Source organism: Scyliorhinus canicula, chromosome 7 (genome assembly GCF_902713615.1).
Source record: "Scyliorhinus canicula chromosome 7, sScyCan1.1, whole genome shotgun sequence".
NCBI classification, from domain to species: domain Eukaryota; kingdom Metazoa; phylum Chordata; class Chondrichthyes; order Carcharhiniformes; family Scyliorhinidae; genus Scyliorhinus; species Scyliorhinus canicula.
In genome coordinates, this window is record NC_052152.1 from 109,225,565 (window position 1) to 109,250,137 (window position 24,573).

Genomic DNA, 24,573 nt, shown 5'->3' on the forward strand with positions numbered 1-24,573 from the left:
GGATATCACACAGAGCTTGGATATCACACAGAGCCCGGATATCACACAGAGCCCGGATATCACACAGAGCCCGGATATCACACAGAGCTTGGATATCACACAGAGCCCGGATATCACACAGAGCTTGGATATCACACAGAGTTTGGATATCACACAGAGTTTGGATATCACACAGAGCCCGGATATCACACAGAGCTCGGATATCACACAGAGCTTGGATATCACACAGAGTTTGGATATCACACAGAGCCCGGATATCACACAGAGCTTGGATATCACACAGAGTTTGGATATCACACAGAGTTTGGATATCACACAGAGCCCGGATATCACACAGAGCTCGGATATCACACAGAGCTCGGATATCACACAGAGCCCGGATATCACACAGAGCTCGGATATCACACAGAGCTCGGATATCACACAGAGCTCGGATATCACACAGAGCTCGGATATCACACAGAGCTTGGATATCACACAGAGTTTGGATATCACACAGAGTTTGGATATCACACAGAGCCCGGATATCACACAGAGCTTGGATATCACACAGAGCCCGGATATCACACAGAGCTTGGATATCACACAGAGCTTGGATATCACACAGAGCTCGGATATCACACAGAGCTCGGATATCACACAGAGCTTGGATATCACACAGAGCCCGGATATCACACAGAGCACGGATATCACACAGAGCCCGGATATCACACAGAGCCCGGATATCACACAGAGCCCGGGTATCACACAGAGCTTGGATATCACACAGAGCCCGGATATCACACAGAGCCCGGATATCACACAGAGCTTGGATATCACACAGAGCTCGGATATCACACAGAGCCCGGATATCACACAGAGCCCGGATATCACACAGAGCTCGGATATCACACAGAGCTCGGATATCACACAGAGCCCGGATATCACACAGAGCTTGGATATCACACAGAGCCCGGGTATCACACAGAGCTCGGGTATCACACAGAGCTCGGGTATCACACAGAGCTTGGATATCACACAGAGCCCGGATATCACACAGAGCTCGGATATCACACAGAGCCCGGATATCACACAGAGCTTGGATATCACACAGAGCTCGGATATCACACAGAGCCCGGATATCACACAGAGCCCGGATATCACACAGAGCTTGGATATCACACAGAGCTCGGATATCACACTGAGCTTGGATATCACACAGAGCTCGGATATCACACAGAGCTCGGATATCACACAGAGCTTGGATATCACACAGAGCTTGGATATCACACAGAGCTCGGACATTACACAGAGCTTGGATATCACACAGAGCTTGGATATCACACAGAGCCCGGATATCACACAGAGCTTGGATATCACACAGAGCCCGGATATCACACAGAGCTTGGATATCACACAGAGCTTGGATATCACACAGAGCCCGGATATCACACAGAGCCCGGATATCACACAGAGCTCGGATATCACACAGAGCCCGGATATCACACAGAGCCCGGATATCACACAGAGCTTGGATATCACACAGAGCCCGGATATCACACAGAGCTCGGATATCACACAGAGCTCGGATATCACACAGAGCCCGGATATCACACAGAGCCCGGATATCACACAGAGCCCGGATATCACACAGAGCTCGGATATCACACAGAGCCCGGATATCACACAGAGCCCGGATATCACACAGAGCTTGGATATCACACAGAGCCCGGATATCACACAGAGCTCGGATATCACACAGAGCTCGGATATCACACAGAGCTCGGATATCACACAGAGCCCGGATATCACACAGAGCCCGGATATCACACAGAGCTCGGATATCACACAGAGCCCGGATATCACACAGAGCTTGGATATCACACAGAGCCCGGATATCACACAGAGCTTGGATATCACACAGAGCCCGGATATCACACAGAGCCCGGATATCACACAGAGCCCGGATATCACACAGAACTCGGATATCACACAGAGCTCGGATATCACACAGAGCTCGGATATCACACAGAGCTTGGATATCACACAGAGCTTGGATATCACACAGAGCTCGGATATCACACAGAGCCCGGATATCACACAGAGCTCGGATATCACACAGAGCTTGGATATCACACAGAGCCCGGATAGCACACAGAGCTTGGATATCACACAGAGCTTGGATATCACACAGAGCTCGGATATCACACAGAGCTCGGATATCACACAGAGCTTGGATATCACACAGAGCCCGGATATCACACAGAGCTTGGATATCACACAGAGCCCGGATATCACACAGAGCCCGGATATCACACAGAGCTCGGATATCACACAGAGCCCGGATATCACACAGAGCCCGGATATCACACAGAGCTCGGATATCACACAGAGCTTGGATATCACACAGAGCTTGGATATCACACAGAGCCCGGATATCACACAGAGCCCGGATATCACACAGAGCTCGGATATCACACAGAGCTCGGATATCACACAGAGCTCGGATATCACACAGAGCTTGGATATCACACAGAGCTTGGATATCTCACAGAGCTCGGATATCACACAGAGCCCGGATATCACACAGAGCTCGGATATCACACAGAACTTGGATATCACACAGAGCCCGGATATCACACAGAGCCCGGATATCACACAGAACTTGGATATCACACAGAGCCCGGATATCACACAGAGCTCGGATATCACACAGAGCTTGGATATCACACAGAGCTCGGATATCACACAGAGCTCGGATATCACACAGAACTTGGATATCACACAGAGCTCGGATATCACACAGAGCTTGGATTTCACACAGAGCCCGGATATCACACAGAGCCCGGATATCACACAGAGCCCGGATATCACACAGAGCCCGGATAGCACACAGAGCCCGGATATCACACAGAGCCCGGATATCACACAGAGCTTGGATATCACACAGAGCTTGGATATCACACAGAGCTCGGATATCACACAGAGCTCGGATATCACACAGAGCTTGGATATCACACAGAGCCCGGATATCACACAGAGCCCGGATATCACACAGAGCTTGGATATCACACAGAGCTCGGATATCACACAGAGCTTGGATATCACACAGAGCCCGGATATCACACAGAGCTCGGATATCACACAGAGCTCGGATATCACACAGAGCTCGGATATCACACAGAGCCCGGATATCACACAGAGCTCGGGTATCACACAGAGTTTGGATATCACACAGAGCTTGGATATCACACAGAGCTTGGATATCACACAGAGCTTGGATATCACACAGAGCTTGGATATCACACAGAGCTCGGATATCACACAGAGCTGGGATATCACACAGAGCCCGGATATCACACAGAGCTCGGGTATCACACAGAGCTCGGGTATCACACAGAGCTCGGATATCACAAAGAGCTCGGATATAACACAGAGCCCGGATATCACACGGAGCCCGGATATCACACAGAGCTCGGGTATCACACAGAGCTCGGATATCACAAAGAGCTCGGATATCACACAGAGCCCGGATATCACACAGAGCCCGGATATCACACAGAGCTTGGATATCACACAGAGCCCGGATATCACACAGAGCTTGGATATCACACAGAGCTTGGATATCACACAGAGCTTGGATATCACACAGAGCCCGGATATCACACAGAGCCCGGATATCACACAGAGCCCGGATATCACACAGAGCCCGGATATCACACAGAGCCCGGATATCACACAGAGCTTGGATATCACACAGAGCCCGGATATCACACAGAGCTTGGATATCACACAGAGCCCAGATATCACACAGAGCCCGGATATCACACAGAGCTCGGATATCACACAGAGCCCGGATATCACACAGAGCTCGGATATCACACAGAGCCCGGATATCACACAGAGCCCGGATATCACACAGAGCCCGGATATCACACAGAGCCCGGATATCACACAGAGCCCAGATATCACACAGAGCCCGGATATCACACAGAGCTCGGATATCACACAGAGCTCGGATATCACACAGAGCTCGGATATCACACAGAGCTTGGATATCACACAGAGCCCGGATATCACACAGAGCCCGGATATCACACAGAGCCCGGATATCACACAGAGCTCGGATATCACACAGAGCTTGGATATCACACAGAGCTTGGGTATCACAGAGCTCGGATATCACACAGAGCTTGGATATCACACAGAGCCCGGATATCACACAGAGCCCGGATATCACACAGAGCCCGGATATCACACAGAGCTTGGATATCACACAGAGCCCGGATATCACACAGAGCCCGGATATCACACAGAGCCCGGATATCACACAGAACTTGGATATCACACAGAGCTCGGATATCACACAGAGCTTGGATATCACACAGAGCCCGGATATCACACAGAGCCCGGATATCACACAGAGCTTGGATATCACACAGAGCTCGGATATCACACAGAGCTCGGATATCACACAGAGCTCGGATATCACACAGAGCTCGGATATCACACAGAGCCCGGATATCACACAGAGCTCGGGTATCACACAGAGTTTGGATATCACACAGAGCTTGGATATCACACAGAGCTCAGATATCACACAGAGCACGGGTATCACACAGAGCTCGGATATCACAAAGAGCTCGGATATCACACAGAGCTTGGATATCACACAGAGCCCGGGTATCACACAGAGCCCGGATATCACACAGAGCTTGGATATCACACAGAGCTTGGATATCACACAGAGCTCGGATATCACACAGAGCTTGGATATCACACAGAGCTCGGATATCACACAGAGCTTGGATATCACACTGAGCCCGGATATCACACAGAGCCCGGATATCACACTGAGCCCGGATATCACACAGAGCCCGGATATCACACAGAGCCCGGATATCACACAGAGCCCGGATATCACACAGAGCCCGGATATCACACAGAGCTTGGATATCACACAGAGCTTGGATATCACACAGAGCCCGGATATCACACAGAGCTTGGATATCACACAGAGCCCAGATATCACACAGAGCTCGGATATCACACAGAGCCCGGATATCACACAGAGCTCGGATATCACACAGAGCTCGGATATCACACAGAGCTTGGATATCACACAGAGCCCGGATATCACACAGAGCTCGGATATCACACAGAGCTTGGATATCACACAGAGCCCGGATATCACACAGAGCTTGGATATCACACAGAGCCCAGATATCACACAGAGCTCGGATATCACACAGAGCTCGGATATCACACAGAGCCCGGATATCACACAGAGCTTGGATATCACACAGAGCTTGGATATCACACAGAGCCCGGATATCACACAGAGCTTGGATATCACACAGAGCCCAGATATCACACAGAGCTCGGATATCACACAGAGCTCGGATATCACACAGAGCTTGGATATCACACAGAGCTCGGATATCACACAGAGCCCGGATATCACACAGAGCTCGGATATCACACAGAGCTTGGATATCACACAGAGCTCGGATATCACACAGAGCCCGGATATCACACAGAGCCCGGATATCACACAGAGCTCGGATATCACACAGAGCTCGGATATCACACAGAGCTTGGATATCACACAGAGCCCGGATATCACACAGAGCCCGGATATCACACAGAGCCCGGATATCACACAGAGCTCGGATATCACACAGACCTTGGATATCACACAGAGCCCGGATATCACACAGAGCCCGGATATCACACAGAGCCCGGATATCACACAGAGCCCGGATATCACACAGAGCTCGGATATCACACAGACCTTGGATATCACACGGAGCCCGGATATCACACAGAGCTCGGATATCACACAGAGCTTGGGTATCACACAGAGCTCGGATATCACACAGAGCCCGGATATCACACAGAGCTTGGATATCACACAGAGCTTGGATATCACACAGAGCTTGGATATCACACAGAGCCCGGATATCACACAGAGCTTAGATATCACACAGAGCCCGGATATCACACAGAGCTTGGATATCACACAGAGCTTGGATATCACACAGAGCCCGGATATCACACAGAGCTTGGATATCACACAGAGCCCGGATATCACACAGAGCTTGGATATCACACAGAGCCCGGATATCACACAGAGCTCGGATATCACACAGAGCCCGGATATCACACAGAGCCCGGATATCACACAGAGCTTGGATATCACACAGAGCCCGGATATCACACAGAGCTCGGATATCACACAGAGCCCGGATATCACACAGAGCTTGGATATCACACAGAGCTCGGATATCACACAGAGCTTGGATATCACACAGAGCTCGGATATCACACAGAGCCCGGATATCACACAGAGCCCGGATATCACACAGAGCCCGGATATCACACAGAGCTTGGATATCACACAGAGCCCGGATATCACACAGAGCTTGGATATCACACAGAGCCCGGATATCACACAGAGCCCGGATATCACACAGAGCTTGGATATCACACAGAGCCCAGATATCACACAGAGCTCGGATATCACACAGAGCTCGGATATCACACAGAGCTTGGATATCACACAGAGCCCGGATATCACACAGAGCTTGGATATCACACAGAGCCCGGATATCACACAGAGCTTGGATATCACACAGAGCTCGGATATCACACAGAGCTCGGATATCACACAGAGCTTGGATATCACACAGAGCCCGGATATCACACAGAGCTTGGATATCACACAGAGCCCAGATATCACACAGAGCTCGGATATCACACAGAGCCCGGATATCACACAGAGCTCGGATATCACACAGAGCTCGGATATCACACAGAGCTTGGATATCACACAGAGCCCGGATATCACACAGAGCCCGGATATCACACAGAGCCCGGATATCACACAGAGCTCGGATATCACACAGACCTTGGATATCACACAGAGCCCGGATATCACACAGAGCCCGGATATCACACAGAGCCCGGATATCACACAGAGCCCGGATATCACACAGAGCTCGGATATCACACAGACCTTGGATATCACACAGAGCCCGGATATCACACAGAGCTCGGATATCACACAGAGCCCGGATATCACACAGAGCTTGGATATCACACAGAGCCCGGATATCACACAGAGCTTGGATATCACACAGAGCTTGGATATCACACAGAGCTTGGATATCACACAGAGCCCGGATATCACACAGAGCTTAGATATCACACAGAGCTTGGATATCACACAGAGCTTGGATATCACACAGAGCCCGGATATCACACAGAGCTTGGATATCACACAGAGCCCGGATATCACACAGAGCTTGGATATCACACAGAGCCCGGATATCACACACAGCTCGGATATCACACAGAGCCCGGATATCACACAGAGCCCGGATATCACACAGAGCTTGGATATCACACAGAGCCCGGATATCACACAGAGCTCGGATATCACACAGAGCCCGGATATCACACAGAGCTTGGATATCACACAGAGCTTGGATATCACACAGAGCTCGGATATCACACAGAGCCCGGATATCACACAGAGCCCGGATATCACACAGAGCCCGGATATCACACAGAGCTTGGATATCACACAGAGCCCGGATATCACACAGAGCTTGGATATCACACAGAGCCCGGATATCACACAGAGCCCGGATATCACACAGAGCTTGGATATCACACAGAGCTCGGATATCACACAGAGCTTGGATATCACACAGAGCTCGGATATCACACAGAGCCCGGATATCACACAGAGCTTGGATATCACACAGAGCTCGGATATCACACAGAGCTCGGATATCACACAGAGCTCGGATATCACACAGAGCCCGGATATCACACAGAGCTTGGGTATCACACAGAGCCCGGATATCACACAGAGCTTGGATATCACACAGAGCTTGGATATCACACAGAGCTCGGATATCACACAGAGCTTGGATATCACACAGAGCTCGGATATCACACAGAGCTCGGATATCACACAGAGCTTGGATATCACACAGAGCTCGGATATCACACAGAGCTCGGATATCACACAGAGCTCAGATATCACACAGAGCTCGGATATCACACAGAGCTCGGATATCACACAGAGCTCAGATATCACACAGAGCTCGGATATCACACAGAGCTCGGATATCACACAGAGCTCGGATATCACACAGAGCTTGGATATCACACAGAGCCCGGATATCACACAGAGCTCGGATATCACACAGAGCTTGGATATCACACAGAGCTCGGATATCACACAGAGCCCGGATATCACACAGAGCTCGGATATCACACAGAGCCCGGATATCACACAGAGCTTGGATATCACACAGAGCCCGGATATCACACAGAGCCCGGATATCACACAGAGCCCGGATATCACACAGAGCTTGGATATCACACAGAGCTCGGATATCACACAGAGCTCGGATATCACACAGAGCTTGGATATCACACAGAGCCCGGATATCACACAGAGTTTGGATATCACACAGAGCCCGGATATCACACAGAGCCCGGATATCACACAGAGCTTGGATATCACACAGAGCTTGGATATCACACAGAGCTCGGATATCACACAGAGCTTGGATATCACACAGAGCTTGGATATCACACAGAGCTCGGGTATCACACAGAGCCCGGATATCACACAGAGCCCGGATATCACACAGAGCTTGGATATCACACAGAGCCCGGATATCACACAGAGCCCGGATATCACACAGAGCTTGGATATCACACAGAGCCCGGATATCACACAGAGCCCGGATATCACACAGAGCCCGGATATCACACAGAGCCCGGATATCACACAGAGCCCGGATATCACACAGAGCTCGGATATCACACAGAGCCCGGATATCACACAGAGCTTGGATATCACACAGAGTTTGGATATCACACAGAGCTTGGATATCACACAGAGCTTGGATATCACACAGAGCTTGGATATCACACAGAGCTTGGATATCACACAGAGCCCGGATATCACACAGAGCTCGGATATCACACAGAGCTTGGATATCACACAGAGCCCGGATATCACACAGAGCCCGGATATCACACAGAGCCCGGATATCACACAGAGCTTGGATATCACACAGAGCTTGGATATCACACAGAGCCCGGATATCACACAGAGCTTGGATATCACACAGAGCTCGGATATCACACAGAGCTTGGATATCACACAGAGCCCGGATATCACACAGAGCCCGGATATCACACAGAGCTTGGATATCACACAGAGCTTGGATATCACACAGAGCTTGGATATCACACAGAGCTTGGATATCACACAGAGCCCGGATATCACACAGAGCTCGGATATCACACAGAGCCCGGATATCACACAGAGCTTGGATATCACACAGAGCTTGGATATCACACAGAGCCCGGATATCACACAGAGTTTGGATATCACACAGAGCCCGGATATCACACAGAGCCCGGATATCACACAGAGCTCGGATATCACACAGAGCCCGGATATCACACAGAGCCCGGATATCACACAGAGCTTGGATATCACACAGAGCCCGGATATCACACAGAGCCCGGATATCACACAGAGCTCGGATATCACACAGAGCCCGGATATCACACAGAGCCCGGATATCACACAGAGCTTGGATATCACACAGAGCCCGGATATCACACAGAGCCCGGATATCACACAGAGCCCGGATATCACACAGAGCTCGGATATCACACAGAGCTCGGATATCACACAGAGCCCGGATATCACACAGAGCCCGGATATCACACAGAGCTTGGATATCACACAGAGCTTGGATATCACACAGAGCTTGGATATCACACAGAGCCCGGATATCACACAGAGCTTGGATATCACACAGAGCCCGGATATCACACTGAGCTTGGATATCACACAGAGCTGGGATATCACACAGAGTTTGGATATCACACAGAGCCCGGATATCACACTGAGCTTGGATATCACACAGAGCTTGGATATCACACAGAGCCCGGATATCACACTGAGCTTGGATATCACACAGAGCTGGGATATCACACAGAGTTTGGATATCACAGAGCCCGGATATCACACAGAGCTCGGATATCACACAGAGCTCGGATATCACACAGAGCCCGGATATCACACAGAGCCCGGATATCACACAGAGCTCGGATATCACACAGAGCCCGGATATCACACAGAGCCCGGATATCACACAGAGCTCGGGTATCACACAGAGCTCGGATATCACACAGAGCCCGGATATCACACAGAGCTCAGATATCACACAGAGCCCGGATATCACACAGAGCCCGGATATCACACAGAGCTCGGATATCACACAGAGCCCGGATATCACACAGAGCTTGGATATCACACAGAGCCCGGATATCACACAGAGCCCGGATATCACACAGAGCTCGGATATCACACAGAGCCCGGATATCACACAGAGCCCGGATATCACACAGAGCCCGGATATCACACAGAGCCCGGATATCACACAGAGCCCGGATATCACACAGAGCCCGGATATCACACAGAGCCCGGATATCACACAGAGCTCGGATATCACACAGAGCTTGGATATCACACAGAGCTTGGATATCACACAGAGCTCGGATATCACACAGAGCTCGGATATCACACAGAGCCCGGATATCACACAGAGCTTGGATATCACACAGAGCTCGGATATCACACAGAGCCCGGATATCACACAGAGCTTGGATATCACACAGAGCCCGGATATCACACAGAGCCCGGATATCACACAGAGCTTGGATATCACACAGAGCCCGGATATCACACAGAGCTTGGATATCACACAGAGCTTGGATATCACACAGAGCTCGGATATCACACAGAGCTTGGATATCACACAGAGCTTGGATATCACACAGAGCTTGGATATCACACAGAGTTTGGACATCACACAGAGCTTGGATATCACACAGAGCCCGGATATCACACAGAGCCCGGATATCACACAGACCTCGGATTTCACACAGAGCTTGGATATCACACAGAGCTCATGTATCACACAGTGCTCGGGTATCACACACAACTGGAATATCACACAGTGTTCGGGTATCACACGCAGGCACAGTGGTTAGCACTGTAACCTCATAGCGCCAGGATCCCAGGTTCCATTCCCGGCTTGGGTCACTGTCGCTGCGGAGTCTGCACGTTCTCCCAGTGTCTGCGTGGGTTTCCTCCGGGTGCTCTGCTTTCTTCCCTGAAGTCCCGAAAGACGTGCTGTTAGGTGAATTGGACATTCTAAATTCTCCCTCAGTGTACCCAAAAGGGCGCCAGAATATGGTTACTAGGGTCTTTTCACAGTAACTTCATTGCAGTGTTCATGTAAGCCTACTTGTGACAATCAACGCCTCCCAGAATGTGGCCGTGGACATGTCCCCATTCTGATTGATTTCCATGTACTCACCGATCGTCGACCTCACCTTTTCACAGTACCCCTCATCCGCCAACAAACCTGAATCCAGCCTTCATCCCGGCCTCTGCACCTGCTCCTCGCTGAGCCTCACCACCAGACATTGCGGCGCATGGTCCAATACCACAATTCCCGCATACTCCGCCCCCACCAACACTACCCAGTTCACCACAAAGAAATCAATTTTCGTGTACACGTTATACATGTGTGAGAAGGAGTACTCCCCCCCCCACACCCTCTAATGGGGTTGGGGAGAGGATTGGAGAGAGGAGCTAGTTTGAGAGGGAGTAGTTGGAGGGTTTCTGGGATGGGGTGACTGGGTGAATGGGAATAATTCCCGGACCCATTTGTGGGGTGGGGCTGGGGCCTAACTTGGGTGAGCTCTGGTTGTAGGAGTCAGGTGGAAGGATTGGATTATCCTTCACAGTGGACATGGTTGATATGCGGGGACTGAGGGTGGGATGGGGTGGGCGGTGTTGAGAGGCTCCTGGTTTGCTTAGTAATGTGGAATGTGTGGGGATTAGGAGGACCGGTAAAGCAAGCAACAGTTTTCACTCACTTGAAGGGCTTGTGGGCCGATGTGGTGCTGTGGGAGGGGATGGGGGGGGGGGGGGGGGGGGGGCGTTGCGGCGGAGTACTCAGCGATCGACAGTTCTGATCAAGCCCCACACCTGGTAGATGTGGCATTGGAGAAAGGGTCGGCACAGCAGCTGACATGCAGTTTGGATGTGGAGTTGCTAGCGGACTTGTGAGGATGGCGAGGGTGATTGATGAGTATGTGGAGTTTAATTAAAAATGGGGAGGTCTCGCCGTCGGTGCTATGGGACACTTTGAAAGTGGTTGTGAGGAATGAGATAATCTCATATAAGGTTCAGGTTGAGAAGGAGGCAAGGGAGGAGTGCCAGAGGTTGAAAAATGAAATTTCTGAGGTGGATGGTAAGTATTCAGAAGATCCCATCCTGGAGTTTCTGGCCAATCGAAAGGTATTGTAGACATAGTTCGATCTATTGTCCACAGGCAAGGCAGTGCGCCAGTTGGGGAGAGTAAAAGGAGCAATGTACGAGTGTGGGGAGAAGGCCAGACGTTTGTTGGCTGGCCAGCTTCGGCGGTACGTGACCTCTCTACGGGAGATTGTTCAGATATGGGAGGCGAGTGTTGGTTTGGTGGCTGCTCCAGAGAAGGTGAATAGGGCGTTTGAGGAGTTTTATTAAAAGCTGGACAAGTCGGAGGCACTTGATCACCAAACTAAAGCAAGTTCTCTGCATCCCAGACCATTGCCCTGGTCATGTACCAATGCCATCATCCGATCAGCCTGGCCCGTCCACCAACAAGGTCCCACTGCCCATCCTTGACAAGACCTTGGAGGAAATGTCAGAGGAGGACACCTAAGATGTATCTGGCTATCACCTGCACATCCACCATCGACATTATTCATGAAGGCCTTATCTTCTCAATCTTTCCTCTCACCTGATGTGTGGTGATCCTCAGGTTAAACCACCATCAGTCAGCTCTCACCCTCAAAGGGGAAAGCAGCCGATGGTCATCTGTGACTATAGCAACTTTACGTTTCATTTACCTCCATCGCAAATACACACATCTTGGTGGGCGATGTTAGCAGGCAGGCCTCTGGGTCACTATCTGGTCAGCACCACACTGCTTCTGATGCACATCAGGTGGAGGAAGGAATGTCCCAGAGATTGGACAATTGCAGGTTTTCTGGATCCCAGGACACAGCTGTGCCCAGCCAGGTGCCACGCCTCTGGACACACTCATCCCTCAGCTGCTTGAGATGGAAAGGCAGGAGATCATGCCGGCAATGCTGGCACCCAGGCCAACAATGCAAGGGTGTTGACCGAATTCACCAGAGACCGCAGACAGCAGACGAAAGGTCAAATCCATGATGGAAGAACTCCGAAGCATGGCGCAGTCCCTGAGGACCATGACTAGAGCTACAACACCATGCTTGAGACAATGGCCGGCCTCCAGGACTGGCAATGCCAGATGATGTTGAGTCTTCTGGAGCTCACTCCAGCTGCCCCTCTGTCCCATGGAGTAACTCAGGGTCCCATGAGCACCACCCAGAGAAAGGATGATCTGCTGGAGCACAGCCTGGGGCCTTCCATCCAAGAGACCTAGGGAATGACCAGCCAATCTGAATCCCCCCTTCCTGAGACCGTCGCAATTCAGGCACAGTCAGCAGAACCAGGTGATGCTACATCACCAGTGCCACCCTAAAGTAGGCCTGGGCCCTCTTGGACTTGGCCCTCCACAGGACGCCTGCCAAGGGCATATCAGGCAACAGGGCTTGAAAGGTAGCCGGCCACCTCCACCTCTGATGTGCATCCTGGGGACACACCTATGTGTAGTGGAAGGATGTGCAAGGCCAAGGAATTGTCGGGGCACAGCGGGGCACAGTTGAAGTTAGGCACTAGTAGTTGTGGGAGATTGTCACTTGAGATAGAAAGGCATCTCAATGGAGGGGCAGCATACGTTTGTTTCATTCACAGTGATAGGACTCAGGCATAATTCAGTGAAACCTAGTCCCCCACCCTAAACCCCCTCAGAGGGCAAGAAGCAGTTGAAAGAACAAAGCAAACTCTTTGCGAACAAAGTCCCGCATCTCTGTCTACCTAAGTTCACTCCCCCTCGGGAGCTAGTCTTTCTCCTTCAACTCCTCCAGCCCTGCAAATCAAGCCTTTATAAACAGATCCCTGATTCTCTCGACCCACTCCCTCTTCCAGCCCCCATACGTCACATCTATTCCTGACGGTATAAATCTATGAGGCGGGATTCTCCGCGAACCGGCGGGCCGGGCAACTCCGGCGCGAAGGAGAGGCGTGAACCACTCTGGCGCGGGCCGCCCCGAAGATGCAGAATCCTCCGCACCTTCAGGGACTAGGCCCGCGCCGGAGTGGTTTGTGCCACTCCGAAGGGGAAGGGGCTTGGTGCCACACCAACTGGTGCCGAAGGGAATCTGCCGGCCGGCGCGGGTTGGCGCATGCGCGGGAGCACCAGCGTGTGCTGGCGTCATCCCAGCGCTTGCGCAGGGGGTTCATCTCCGCGTCGGCCATCAAACTCCACAAACTCCACAGCGCCCGACACGGAGGAATAGAGTGCCCCCACGGTACAGGCCCTCCCGCAGATCGGTGGGCTCCGATTGCAGGCCAGCACCCCCCGGGGCCAGATCCCCCCGCGCCCCCCCCCCCCCCCCCCCCCCCAAGGACCCCGGGGGCTGCCTGCGGAGCCGGGTCCCGTTGGTAAGTACCTACCTTAATTTACGTCGACGGGACGGGCCTAAAACAGGCGGCCACTTGGCCCATCGTGGGCCGGAGAATTCGGGCGGCCCCAGGGCCCATTACGTCGCACCATTCCTCACCATTCTGAAAATGAAAATGAAAAATTAAAATCGCTTATTGCCACAAGTAGGCAAATGAAGTTACTGTGAAAAGCCCCTAGTTGCCACATTCCGGCACCAGTTCGGGGAGGCTGGTATGGGAATTGAACCGTGCTGGCCTGCATTGGTCAGCTTAAAAAGCCAGCTCCTTAGCCCTGTGCTAAATCAGCCTCTGAGGCGGGAGGCGTGATTCACGTCGGAGGGATTTTTGGGGGGGCCGGAGAATTCGGCAGCCGGCGGGGGCAGGATTCATGCCAACCCCTGGCGATTCTCAGACCCGGCGGGGGATCAGAGAATGCCGCCCATTATTTCTGCAGTTTTGCGCAAATACTGACATGCCCCACCCAATCCGAAATGCCACCTAATCTGATTCTGAATCTTAAAGGATGCCACTACCACCGCACGCTTTGCATACTTGGCCAGAGAAAACAGAGGTGCAGTGCCCTTAAACACAACCCAGAACAGACTGCATAATCACACAGCACCGACTTCATATCACACAGCACAGACTGTATACAGGTACTCACACAGCACCGATTGCACACTCACACATCACTAACTCACACAGCACAGACTGCATACTCACACAGCATAAACTTCACACTCACTCCGCACAAACTGCAGACTCACACAGCACAGACTCCCACATCACAGACTTCATACTAACGCAGCACAGACTGCATACTCAGCACAGACTGCACACTCACACAGCACAGACTGCATACTCACAGCACAGAGTGCATACTCACACAGCACAGACTGCATACTCACACAGCACAGACTGCATACTCACACGCACAGACTGCATACTCACACAGCACAAACTGCATACTCACACAGCACAGACTGCATACTCACACGCACAGACTGCATACTCACACAGCACAGAATGCATACACAGAACAGACTGCATACTCACACAGCACAGACTGCATACTCACACAGCACAGACTGCATACACAGCACAGACTGCATACTCACAGCACAGACTGCATACTCACAGAGCACAGACTGCATACTCACACAGCACAGACTGCATACACAGAACAGACTGCATACTCAACACAGCACAGACTGCATTACTCACACAGCACAGACTGCATACACAGAACAGACTGCATACTCACAGCACAGACTGCATACTCACACAGCACAGACTGTATACTCACACAGCACCGATTGCACATTCACACATCACTAACTCACACAGCACAGACTGCATACTCACACAGCACAGACTGCACACTCACACAGCACAGACTGCGCACTCACACAGCACAGACTGCATACTCACACAGCACAGACTGCATACTCACACAGCAACAACTTCACACTCACTCCGCACAAATTGCAGACTCACACAACACAGACTCCCACATCACAGACTTCATACTAACACAGCACAGACTGCATACTCAGCACAGACTGCATACTCACACAGCACAGACTGCATACTCACACAGCACAGACTGCATACTCCCACAGCACTTTTTGCATACTCACACAGCACAGACTGCATACTCACACAGCACAGACTGCATACTCACAGCACAGACTGCATACTCACGCAGCACAAACTGCATACTCACACAACACAGACTGCATACTCACACAGCACAGACTGCATACTCACACGCACCGACTGCATACTCACACAGCACAAACTGCATACTCACACAGCACAGACTGCATACTCACACGCACAGACTGCATACTCACACAGCACAGACTGCATACACAGAACAGACTGCATACTCACACAGCACAGACTGCATACTCACACAGCACAGACTGCATACACAGCACAGACTGCATACTCACAGCACAGACTGCATACTCACACAGCACAGACTGCATACTCACACAGCACAGACTGCATACACAGAACAGACTGCATACTCACACAGCACAGACTGCATACTCACACAGCACAGACTGCATACACAGCACCGACTGCATACTCACAGCACAGACTGCATACTCACACAGCACAGACTGTATACTCACACAGCACCGACTGCACACTCACACATCACTAACTCACACAGCACAGACTGCATACTCACACAGCATAAACTTCACACTCACTCCGCACAAATTGCAGACTCACACAACACAGACTCCCACATCACAGACTTCATACTAACACAGCACAGACTGCATACTCAGCACAGACTGCATACTCAGCACAGACTGCACACTCATACAGCACAGACTGCACACTCACACAGCACAGACTTCATACTCACACAGCACAGACTGCATACTCCCACAGCACTTTTTGCATACTCACACAGCACAGACTGCATACTCACACAGCACAGACTGCATACTCACACAGCACAGACTGCACACTCACACAGCACAAATTGCATACGCACACAGCACAGACTGCATACTCACACAGCACAGACTGCACACTCACAGAGCACAGACTGCACACTCACACAGCACATATTGCATACTCACAAAGCACAGACTGCATACTCACACAGCACAAACTGCATACTCACACAGCACATATTGCATACTCACAAAGCACAGACTGCATACTCACACATCACAAACTGCATACTCACACAACACATATTGCATACTCACACAACACATATTGCAAAGTCTCATCACACAAACTGCATACTCACTCAGCTCAGACTGCATACTCACACAGCACAGGCTGTGCACTCACTCCACACAGACTGCATACACACACAGCACATATTGCATACTCATACAGCATAAACTGCATACTCACTCAGCAGAGACTGCATACTCACACAGCACAGACTTTGCACTCACTCTGCACAGACTGCATACTCACACAGCACAGACTGCATACTCACACAGCACAGACTGCATAATCACACAGCACAGACTGCATACTCACACAGCGGAGACTGCACACTCACACAGCACAAATTGCATACTCTGCGCACAGACTGCATACTCACACAGCACAGACTGCACACTCACACAGCACAAATTGCATACTCACTCTGCGCACAGACTGCATACTCACACAGCACAGACTGCACACTCACACAGCAAAAATTGCATACTCACACAGCACAGACTGCATACTCACACAGCACAGACTGCATACTCACACGCACAGACTGCATACTCACACAGCACAAACTGCATACTCACACAGCACAGACTGCATACTCACACGCACAGACTGCATACTCACACAGCACAGAATGCATACACAGAACAGACTGCATACTCACACAGCACAGACTGCATACTCACACAGCACAGACTGCATACACAGCACAGACTGCATACTCACAGCACAGACTGCATACTCACAGAGCACAGACTGCATACTCACACAGCACAGACTGCATACACAGAACAGACTGCATACTCACACAGCACAGACTGCTTACTCACACAGCACAGACTGCATACACAGAACAGACTGCATACTCACAGCACAGACTGCATACTCACACAGCACAGACTGTATACTCACACAGCACCGATTGCACATTCACACATCACTAACTCACACAGCACAGACTGCATACTCACACAGCACAGACTGCACACTCACACAGCACAGACTGCGCACTCACACAGCACAGACTGCATACTCACACAGCACAGACTGCATACTCACACAGCAACAACTTCACACTCACTCCGCACAAATTGCAGACTCACACAACACAGACTCCCACATCACAGACTTCATACTAACACAGCACAGACTGCATACTCAGCACAGACTGCATACTCACACAGCACAGACTGCACACTCACACAGCACAGACTGCATACTCCACAGCACTTTTTGCATACTCACACAGCACAGACTGCATACTCACACAGCACAGACTGCATACTCACAGCACAGACTGCATACTCACGCAGCACAAACTGCATACTCCACAACACAGACTGCACACTCATACAGCACAGACTGCACACTCACACAGCATACTCACACGCACCGACTGCATACTCACACAGCACAAACTGCATACTCACACAGCACAGACTGCATACTCACACGCACAGACTGCATACTCACACAGCACAGACTGCATACACAGAACAGACTGCATACTCACACAGCACAGACTGCATACTCACACAGCACAGACTGCATACACAGCACAGACTGCATACTCACAGCACAGACTGCATACTCACACAGCACAGACTGCATACTCACACAGCACAGACTGCATACACAGAACAGACTGCATACTCACACAGCACAGACTGCATACTCACACAGCACAGACTGCATACACAGCACCGACTGCATACTCACAGCACAGACTGCATACTCACACAGCACAGACTGTATACTCACACAGCACCGACTGCACACTCACACATCACTAACTCACACAGCACAGACTGCATACTCACACAGCATAAACTTCACACTCACTCCGCACAAATTGCAGACTCACACAACACAGACTCCCACATCACAGACTTCATACTAACACAGCACAGACTGCATACTCAGCACAGACTGCATACTCAGCACAGACTGCACACTCATACAGCACAGACTGCACACTCACACAGCACAGACTTCATACTCACACAGCACAGACTGCATACTCCCACAGCACTTTTTGCATACTCACACAGCACAGACTGCATACTCACACAGCACAGACTGCACACTCACACAGCACAAATTGCATACGCACACAGCACAGACTGCATGCTCACACAGCACAGACTGCACACTCACAGAGCACAGACTGCACACTCACACAGCACATATTGCATACTCACAAAGCACAGACTGCATACTCACACAGCACAAACTGCATACTCACACAGCACATATTGCATACTCACAAAGCACAGACTGCATACTCACACATCACAAACTGCATACTCACACAACACATATTGCATACTCACACAACACATATTGCAAAGTCTCATCACACAAACTGCATACTCACTCAGCTCAGACTGCATACTCACACAGCACAGGCTGTGCACTCACTCCACACAGACTGCATACACACACAGCACATATTGCATACTCATACAGCATAAACTGCATACTCACTCAGCAGAGACTGCATACTCACACAGCACAGACTTTGCACTCACTCTGCACAGACTGCATACTCACACAGCACAGACTGCATACTCACACAGCACAGACTGCATAATCACACAGCACAGACTGCATACTCACACAGCGGAGACTGCACACTCACACAGCACAAATTGCATACTCTGCGCACAGACTGCATACTCACACAGCACAGACTGCACACTCACACAGCACAAATTGCATACTCACTCTGCGCACAGACTGCATACTCACACAGCACAGACTGCACACTCACACAGCAAAAATTGCATACTCACACAGCACAGACTGCATACTCACACAGCACAGACTGCATACTCACACAGCACAAACTGCATACTCACACAGCACATACAGCATACGCACACAGCACAGACTGCATACTCACACAGCACAGACTGCATACTCACACAGCACAGACTGCATACTCACACAGCACAGACTGCACACTCACACAGCACAAATTGCATACTCAAGCAGCACAGACTGCATCCCAATGCACAGACTGCACACTCACACAGCACCAACTGCATACTCACACAGCACCAACTGCATACTCACACAGCACCAACTGCACGCTCTCACAGCACCAACTGCACACTCACTCCACACAGACTGCATACTCACACAGCACATATTGCATACTCATACAGCATAAACTGCATAATCACACAGCACAAACAGCATACTCACACAGCACAGACTGCACACTCACTCCGCGCAGAGTCCACACTCACACAGTACAGACTGCACACTCACACAGCACAGACTGTGCACTCACTCTGCACAGTCTGCACACTCACACAGCACAGACTGCATAATCACACAGCACAGACTGCATACTCACACAGCGGAGACTGCATACTCACACACCACAAATTGCATACTCACTCTGCGCACAGACTGCATACTCACACAACACAGACTGCACACTCACACAGCACAGACTGCATACTCACACAGCACAGACTGCATACTCACACAGCACAAACTGCATACTCACACAGCACATATTGCATACTCACAAAGCACAGACTGCATACTCACACATCACAAACTGCATACTCACACAACACATATTGCATACTCACACAACACATATTGCATACTCACTCAGCACGTACTGCATACTCACACAACACATATTGCATACTCACACAACACATATTGCATACTCACTCAGCACGTACTGCATACTCACACAACACATATTGCATACTCACACAACACAGACTGCATACTCACACAACACAGACTGCATACTCACACAGCACGTATTGCATACTCACAAAGCACAGACTGCAGACTCACACAGCACAGACTGCACACTCACACAGCTCAGACTGCTCACTCACTCAGCACAGACTGCATACTCACACAGCACAGACTGCATACTCACACAGCACAAACTGCATACTCACACAGCACAGACTGCATACTCACACGCACAGACTGCATACTCACACAGCACAGACTGCATACACAGAACAGACTGCATAGTCACACAGCACAGACTGCATACTCACACAGCACAGACTGCATACACAGCACAGACGGCATACTCACAGCACAGACTGCATACTCACAGAGCACAGACTGCATACTCACACAGCACAGACTGCATACACAGAACAGACTGCATACTCACACAGCACAGACTGCATACTCACACAGCACAGACTGCATACACAGAACAGACTGCATACTCACAGCACAGACTGCATACTCACACAGCACAGACTGTATACTCACACAGCACCGATTGCACATTCACACATCACTAACTCACACAGCACAGACTGCATACTCACACAGCACAGACTGCACACTCACACAGCACAGACTGCGCACTCACACAGCACAGACTGCATACTCACACAGCACAGACTGCATACTCACACAGCAACAACTTCACACTCACTCCGCACAAATTGCAGACTCACACAACACAGACTCCCACATCACAGACTTCATACTAACACAGCACAGACTGCATACTCAGCACAGACTGCATACTCACACAGCACAGACTGCATACTCACACAGCACAGACTGCATACTCCCACAGCACTTTTTGCATACTCACACAGCACACACTGCATACTCACACAGCACAGACTGCATACTCACAGCACAGACTGCATACTCACGCAGCACAAACTGCATACTCACACAACACAGACTGCATACTCACACAGCACAGACTGCATACTCACACGCACCGACTGCATACTCACACAGCACAAACTGCATACTCACACAGCACAGACTGCATACTCACACGCACAGACTGCATACTCACACAGCACAGACTGCATACACAGAACAGACTGCATACTCACACAGCACAGACTGCATACTCACACAGCACAGACTGCATACACAGCACAGACTGCATACTCACAGCACAGACTGCATACTCACACAGCACAGACTGCATACTCACACAGCACAGACTGCATACACAGAACAGACTGCATACTCACACAGCACAGACTGCATACTCACACAGCACAGACTGCATACACAGCACCGACTGCATACTCACAGCACAGACTGCATACTCACACAGCACAGACTGTATACTCACACAGCACCGACTGCACACTCACACATCACTAACTCACACAGCACAGACTGCATACTCACACAGCATAAACTTCACACTCACTCCGCACAAATTGCAGACTCACACAACACAGACTCCCACATCACAGACTTCATACTAACACAGCACAGACTGCATACTCAACACAGACTGCATACTCAGCACAGACTGCACACTCATACAGCACAGACTGCACACTCACACAGCACAGACTTCATACTCACACAGCACAGACTGCATACTCCCACAGCACTTTTTGCATACTCACACAGCACAGACTGCATACTCACACAGCACAGACTGCACACTCACACAGCACAAATTGCATACGCACACAGCACAGACTGCATACTCACACAGCACAGACTGCACACTCACAGAGCATAGACTGCACACTCACACAGCACATATTGCATACTCACAAAGCACAGACTGCATACTCACACAGCACAAACTGCATACTCACACAGCACATATTGCATACTCACACATCACAAACTGCATACTCACACAACACATATTGCATACTCACACAACACATATTGCAAAGTCTCATCACACAAACTGCATACTCACTCAGCTCAGACTGCATACTCACACAGCACAGACTGCACACTCACACAGCACAGACTGCATACTCACACAGCACATATTGCATACTCATACAGCATAAACTGCATACTCACTCAGCAGAGACTGCATACTCACACAGCACAGACTTTGCACTCACTCTGCACAGACTGCATACTCACACAGCACAGACTGCATACTCACACAGCACAGACTGCATAATCACACAGCACAGACTGCATACTCAACACAGCGGAGACTGCACACTCACACAGCACAAATTGCATACTCTGCGCACAGACTGCATACTCACACAGCACAGACTGCACACTCACACAGCACAATTGCATACTCACTCTGCGCACAGACTGCATACTCACACAGCACAGACTGCACACTCACACAGCAAAATTGCATACTCACACAGCACAGACTGCATACTCACACAGCACAGACTTGCATACTCACACAGCACAAACTGCATACTCACACAGCACATACAGCATACGCACACTGCACAGACTGCATACTCACACAGCACAGACTGCATACTCACACAGCACAGACTGCATACTCACACAGCACAGACTGCAGACTCACACAGCACAAATTGCATACTCAAACAGCACAGACTGCATCCCAATGCACAGACTGCACACTCACACAGCACCAACTGCATACTCACACAGCACCAACTGCAACTCACACAGCACCAACTGCACACTCACACAGCACCAACTGCACACTCACTCCGCGCAGACTGCACACTCACACAGCACAGACTGCATAATCACACAGCACAAACAGCATACTCACACAGCACAGACTGCACACACACTCCGCGCAGAGTCCACACTCACACAGTACAGACTGCACACTCACACAGCACAGACTGTGCACTCACTCTGCACAGACTGCACACTCACACAGCACAGACTGCATAATCACACAGCACAGACTGCATACTCACACAGCGGAGACTGCATACTCACACAGCAACAAATTGCATACTCACTCTGCGCACAGACTGCATCTCACACAGCACAGACTGCACACTCACACAGCACAGACTGCATACTCACACAGCACAGACTGCATACTCACACAGCACAAACTGCATACTCACACAGCACCATATTGCATACTCTCAAAGCACAGACTGGCCATACTCACACATCACAGACTGCATACTCACTCACACAATTGCATACTCACACCACACAATATTGCTACTCACTCAGCATATACTGCATACTCACACAACACATATTGCATACTCACACACACATATTGCATACTCACTCAGCACGTACTGCATACTCACACAACACATATTGCATACTCACACAACACAGACTGCATACTCACACAGCACAGACTGCTCACTCGCACGTATTGCATACTCACAAAGCACAGACTGCCCACTCACACAGCACAGACGCACACTCACACAGCTCAGACTGCTCACTCGTCACTCAGACAGACTGCAGACTCACACAGCACA